General features: G+C 37.8%; 1 long non-coding RNA gene across 1 annotated transcript; it reads left to right on the top strand.

Annotated features, from left to right (window-relative positions):
• The first annotated feature begins 502 nt into the window (after nucleotides 1-502).
• On the top strand, nucleotides 503-4,661 carry atp5me.S. The gene is made up of 4 exons (XR_005964957.1): nucleotides 503-657; nucleotides 3,124-3,178; nucleotides 3,995-4,093; nucleotides 4,524-4,661. It is a non-coding gene; the product is annotated as an ATP synthase membrane subunit e S homeolog (long non-coding RNA).
• Nucleotides 4,662-6,731: the final 2,070 nt, after the last annotated feature.

Raw genomic sequence — 6,731 nt, 5'->3', positions numbered from 1 at the left:
ATCACTGTATTAGTGTATAGGTTGCCTGGGTAACACCATACCCAGGTTTTATTCTTGTCCAACATGGCTACTAAAACACTTTTGTCATTTGGAGCAGATCATGCCTGAAGCAGCAGGCCCAATGTCCACTAAAAAATCAGGCTAATGTAACAGCTTGAGGGCCAGCAGGTGTGCGGCCTGTGTGGCTTCTGCTTATTCTGGGGCCCTCCGAGTTACCTCACAACAACATTATGTGTAAGCAGGCTCCAATAACCCCCCTAATATTAAGGGCACACGCCTTAAAGAAACCAGCAAATTCACAGTCTCGACTAAACAGTGAAAAGTACCACCGTATTTCACTAAAGAAAGAAATTACTATAATCCCCTCCAAAGAGGAAAAAAAACCTAATGCTGGCCAGCGCGAACCACTTTTCACTCATTGGAGCACTGTGGCAGCGTTTTACTCCAGGCAATCTCCGATTGGCCACCATTTTAAGAAGGCGCCGAATTCACGCCGAATGTCACGTGAAAGAGACGTTCCCCGAGACGTTCGCGTGATCGTGACGTCACTCGCGGCCTCTTATCAACTGGGAACTGGCAGCCAGCGCCTGCTTAGTGCCAGTGTCACTTGGAGGAGACAAGATGGTTCCACCGGTCCAAGTATCACCTCTTATTAAGGTGAGACTAATGCTCTTGCATTTGTTGCGCTTTGTCTTCGTCCTCAGTGGGTTCCCGTCTTCGGTGCTAAAGCTGGACCTATAGTGTGTGTGTGTGTGTGTATACCTTTTGGAGCTTGAAGGTGACACTATGGCTGCGGCCTGCCCTGGGCCCTTCATTTCCCTGCTCAGTAAAGGTGGAACATCTGTGTCTTATGTAGTGGCCAGGCTGCTCTGCTCAAGATATTCGCGTAGTTGACAACAAATTTACCAATCAAAGCTCAACATGTTAATGACCGGTTTTGATGGGTGATTAACTGATATCCGCGAAGTTGTGTAAATAACCATTTAGTATTTAATCCGCTGTTATCAAGTGGGTTAAGCCTATTTATATCGCTTACATACAACTATAGGAACTTCTGGCTGATGTACTAACTATTCATATAGCCATTGACACCAAGGTCACTACAAAGAGACTTGCCCTAAAATCAAAATGAGAGAAATGTAATGCAAGGTGTAAAGTTTGGCGCTGGTCTAATAACCTATAGTTCTCAAGCTTTTACTGTCAGGTGTTGAAAAGTAAACATCTTATTGGTTATTATGGGTTATGGCAGAAGACAAAATGCCTGTCCAGTTTTCATTCTATTGACAGAAGAGAGCCACAAATCGCATTTGTCCATGGTTAACTTCCTGTGTTTATATAAGATAAAACATATGTGTACCAATAAAATACTTTACTGTGATTTTTAGTACATGTATGAGAGAACCAATATCTGTCCGACCAAACCCATGTATTATAAGGCATTTTTAAAAATTCAATCTGCCCAACATTTGCCTTTGTATGGCACATATGTGAAATTGCAGCTACTTTTCACTTCTTGCTGTTCTTTTCATCTAGAAGGTCAATCCATGTCTGCAAAGGCACAATATTTACCCTTGGAGTGTAGTCATACTTTATATTTAAAGGAGAGGGAAAGGTTTCATCACTGGGGGGGGGGGGGGCTATATGTAAGTCATTCACCCAGTGTTTATAATCTTATATAATACACAAAAGCCATGAATATCTTGTAAATTATATCCTTATAAACGGTGAGTAGTGATGTCATCAGTTATAAACGGTGAGTAGTGATGCAATTTCTGTCACATGACTCACTAAAATTTGTGTATTATAATTAATAAAGTACCCCCAGTTGTAAAATATGAGGATATTAGAAGTTACCTCGGAGTTCCATGACCTGTATAAAAACACTCGGCCTTTTTTTGGACCTCTCTGAAATAAATCAATATTCCAAACCTTTTCAAAATGTAAGTTTTAGTCTGGTTTAGCAATGTTATTTTCCTTTTGTGATTTTGCTTGATTAATAGTAATATTATCTGAATATAAGTAGTTATAAGAACAAGTATTTCCATTGCTTTATAGACCTTTAAAAATAGAAGGAATGTAACACTAAAAATTATATTGTCTTCTGCTTTAATGAAAATTCCCCCAAAACCTAGAACCTGCTTCTCCCGACTGCTTTACTAGGTTGTGCAGCACTAAGCACTTTACACTGTAAGATGACAGACGTTCCACACATGGGGCACCTAGCAGTTTGGTGGACCTGGTAGGGAATTGCTTTTAATTTTTTCCTGTATGAACCCGTTATCTACTGTTCTTCTAGGGTAGGACACATTCATGCTTAACTCTCCTTTCTATAGGAGACATTGATCAGAGGAAATCTATGGGGAACACTAACAAAGGTTATCAAATCTATGGGCAGCACCAACAATCAGGAGGCAGATATTATTCATCACTGTCTTTGAGATGACGGTGATTATTATTTTTTTGTCATTGTAAAGAAAAATTTTATTTGCAGCACTTTATCTGTGTATAAGTTGGGTCCAGTCCCCAGACATGTAATTGATGTAACCACACACTTAGGGGCAGATTCACTAAGGGTCGAATTTCGAAGTTAAAAATACTTCGAAATTCGACCCTCGAATTGAAATCCTTCGACTTCGAATATCGAAGTCGAAGGATTTAGCGCTAATCCTGCGATCGATCGATCGAAGGATTTTTCGTTCGATCGAACGATTAAATCCTTCGAATCGAACGATTTTAATCCAACGATCGAAGGAAAATCCTTCGATCAAAAAAAGGTTAGCAAGCCTATGGGGACCTTCCCCATAGGCTAACATTGACTTCGGTAGCTTTTAGCTGCCGAAGTAGGGGGTCGAAGTTTTTTTTAAAGGGGAAGTACTTCGACTATCGAATAGTCGAACGATTTTTCGTTCGATTCGTTCGAATTCGAACGAATTTAACCAATTCGATGGTCGAAGTACCCAAAAAATACTTCGAAATTCGAATTTTTTTCATTCGAATCCTTCACTCGAGCTTAGTGAATCGGCCCCCCAGTGAATAAGTGCTATAGAATCCCTCTGTATAGTCCATGCATCCTGATTTTGTCATTTCTGTTTTTCTTTCTAATTTTTTTTCTTCCAAATACAGTTCGCCAGATATTCTGCATTGCTGGTTGGAATTATTTATGGCACAAAAAGATATGGTAAAGTTATTTTAAACTACCTGTTATATAGAAGGTGAATAAAATTAGCAGCAGTTAAGTGCAAAATAAGCATGTATACTTTGGGAATATTTATTATTTATCTCTCCAACTTTTAAAATATAAATGTATTATTGCTCTTAAAAAGCAGTTAAAAGTTTCATGTAGATTAATAGTTTTGTATTAGCAACTCAGCCTTATTTTAGAAGAAAGTCATATCCCAAAGCCTCTAAATCTAAATGTACCAGCCCTTCACTCTCTAATGTACACTGACCCTCCTATTATTAAGTTTACTAACCTATAAGTTGGAAACTGTAAACACAACCTCATAGGTTGCACATTCCAGCAACATATCACTGGGGGCAAGGCAAAGTACCGATAGGTTGGAGGACAAATGTAAATAGCGCCTCAGCTTATCGTAACTTTTCCCACTCCCAAAACCTGATGTCAGGCAAAACTTCTATTCTTGAAACTGTGTTGGTTTACATAGTTGAGTAGCTAGGGGCAATTCAAATGCAGGTCTAGTGCTAGCCACCTGTATATAGGCAAAGTGACATTTACTGTTAAAAGTGTAGTGCCATTGTCCCTTTAAATGAGCCTTTTAATGTGTGCCTTAGATCATGGGCAAACTAACTGTGGAGAAAATCACCTCAAATTAACTTTTAGTGTTCTCTAACTTGTTTTAGTGTGATGGAAGTTCCTACGTTTCTTCAGAGTTTTGGTGTTGGTTGGTTAGAGATCAGGTTTTGATGTTGGTTAAAGATTAGGTTCTTTACTTTTTTTGTGTAAATATACCTGTGTCAATTTTATGTATTCCAGACTATTTGAAACCAATTGCTGAAGAAGAAAGAAAGGTAGAAGCTGAAGAGAAAATAAAGCGAGAGGAAGCAGAGCGAATTGCTAAGGAATTAGCAGCAGGTGGGTTATTTGCCTATACATGAAATAGAATTAATGAAGACAATTACTTTTTGCAAGTATAATAAACAATTTTGTGTTCCTGTTTGCTTTATAGTATTGGCACCATGGTCTACCTGTCACTGCTTCTTATGTATTCAGTAAGGCATTCATCACTAATTTCTATCAGGAGTGGTTACAGGCAGAAAGGCCACTGCTATATTCAAAATATGTGTGTGTACCATAGTTTTTATACTGAAGTCTCATGCAAATCCCAAGTGTGATCCAAAATCTCTAGTTTTGTAGCCTGCTTCCAGTATGGTATGAAATTTGATTGCAAGCTTGGGGCTCTGAACAAGTGCAAACAAAAATTAAAAGACGCAGGCCTTAAACTATAATGCTCTCTGTCCTTGTAAACATAATATAACAGTTTCTGCCTTATCTTTTTTTCTAGCTAATGAAGATACCATTCTGAAATGAATTTCCATCCGTTAAAGGACGCTGTATCACCATCTTGTATTTCCTTGTTTATTGTTCTTGAATTGCTTATGTAAAAGAAATGTATGGTAATATAAACAGACAAAGATTAAAATTGCGTACTTTTTCTTTTTGGGGGGGGGGTTTATCATGCATACTTTGCCATCACTAAGGCCTAGAAGACAAAATTATTTATAGTGAAATGTTAATATCACTGAATAGGCTAATCCACTGGTCTCCAGACTTTTGGGTTAACTTCCTTGTTCAGCGCAATGAATAAGAAGGTGTGCCTAAAGTCAAAAGGGTGAATAAGAGGATTCAGTGCTTATTAGCTATTATGTCTGTCCCTGAACATTTGCACTTATCAAAAAATGTGTCATGAATTATATCTTTTAATGGCTATAATGAAAAAGTTGAGTGCCAGAATTCAGGGCACTTTAAAGACAAAACGGTTGTCTTTAGAAGAAACTAAACATAAATGCCAGAAGAAATTACCACAGTATTCAGAAAACTTGCAATATACTTCTGTATATTTTGCAATTAAAAAGGTTAGCTATGGTTAGAGGAAGTGGGTGGGGGGGCGGCAACAACAATTATTTCAGAAAACTAGGCGAATATCTGAAGATGAGCACTTCAAGTACTATCTGTGCCATGGACTGGACTGAACTTATTTTTCAGTTTGGTACAAGTAGGGGTAATTTACACCTTGGTGATGATGTAACAGTTGCTTTCAGGGATAAAATGACTATACTTAGGGCAAAGTTTTTAAATTTGATGTGGGACAGAGGGAGTAGTAGTTTGAAATACTGTGAAAGATCACTTCGATGAAAAACTTGGCATAGCACAGTAAAATGTGGGTGGAGAGGAGCATAATAATATGCCTATACATGACACGGAGGGATAGAAATTGAATCTACACAATACATAAATTTATACCAGTATTAAATGCATGCTTACTAATTTTGAACAGACTGAGAAATAGAAAAGATACCAGTGCATACCAGTGTACAACATGCATCATATATTTCTAGGAACCAATGGTATGTTTTGTTACAATGCCTACAGAACAAATATATGGTTTAATTATGTTACAGGTAAGGGTCACACAGACTAACATTGTGTTTAATGATGTAGCTCTCAACTACTTCAATGCATTTGTAGGCTTCTTGTCAAGGTTGACGGATATTGTGCATATAACTGGAACTGTAGGCATGTTACAGTATACTACCCATGTAACATTTAGGGAATTGTTCACTAAACATTATCGTATGGAAAAAAACTTAAACTTTTCACAATTTATTAAACCAATGATGTTAAAAGTCCAAATAAAAAAGTACTCTTTAACTCAAACGTGCCAAGGTCATGTAGAAGTCAATGGCAGATGTCCTGTTTATTGGAAGATATGATCTGTGTTGGGTTTTGTGCAATAATCAGAAAAAGTGAGTTTTCGGCTGTCAAATCCAAAAAAATAGTAATTCGGATTTTTTTTTTCATGATTTTGTCTTTTTTTCAGAACCAGATTTTGTACAGTAAATTTATTAATAAATAATGTTAAAAATATGCATACGAGTTTGGTTGCAGTGGTTTTAAGAAAATAGTGAGACATTTTTGGATTATAGTAAATAACCCTCATCTATTACTGACGAGAAATATACATCGCTGACCTGTTGTGCTGAACCGCTTTCTTCCTCAAAGCCACTGCTGTCTTCCTCTCCATCCATTGACTGCATTCGTCTGTGTTGACTCTTCACTTTGCTGCAATCCATGCTGCACCTCACAGGACCCAACTAAGTAATGGAACCTCTTCAGCCAGCGCTGAGGTAACCGCTAAACAACTATCATAAAAGAATTTAACCCCAATGTGGAATCCCAACAATTTATAACACTGTGAATGAATCAATCCAAACACCGTTCGAGGAATCCAAGGGGTTAAGAAGTTCGATGTAGTCAAGTCCAGGCAAAGGTCAGTTCCGTTATTCCAGTGGGCGCTCCTTACAGAAACGCAGTCTCGATATCACTTTTAGATAAAAGTGCACCCTTGCCACACTGTCTACTAAATCCACTGTATCATCAAAAGATGCATATGAAACTGAAGATAACTCTTAATTAAATAAATCTGTGGCCTGTCTCCAACCTAATTATTGGTGTGTTGTATTTATTGGGTTTGGTGTTCAGAATGATACAA

This window comes from Xenopus laevis, chromosome 1S, assembly GCF_017654675.1.
Source record: "Xenopus laevis strain J_2021 chromosome 1S, Xenopus_laevis_v10.1, whole genome shotgun sequence".
In the NCBI taxonomy this organism is placed as follows: Eukaryota; Metazoa; Chordata; class Amphibia; order Anura; family Pipidae; genus Xenopus; species Xenopus laevis.
Note: the sequence above shows the minus strand (reverse complement) of the source record. Positions and strands in the feature narration are given on the sequence as shown.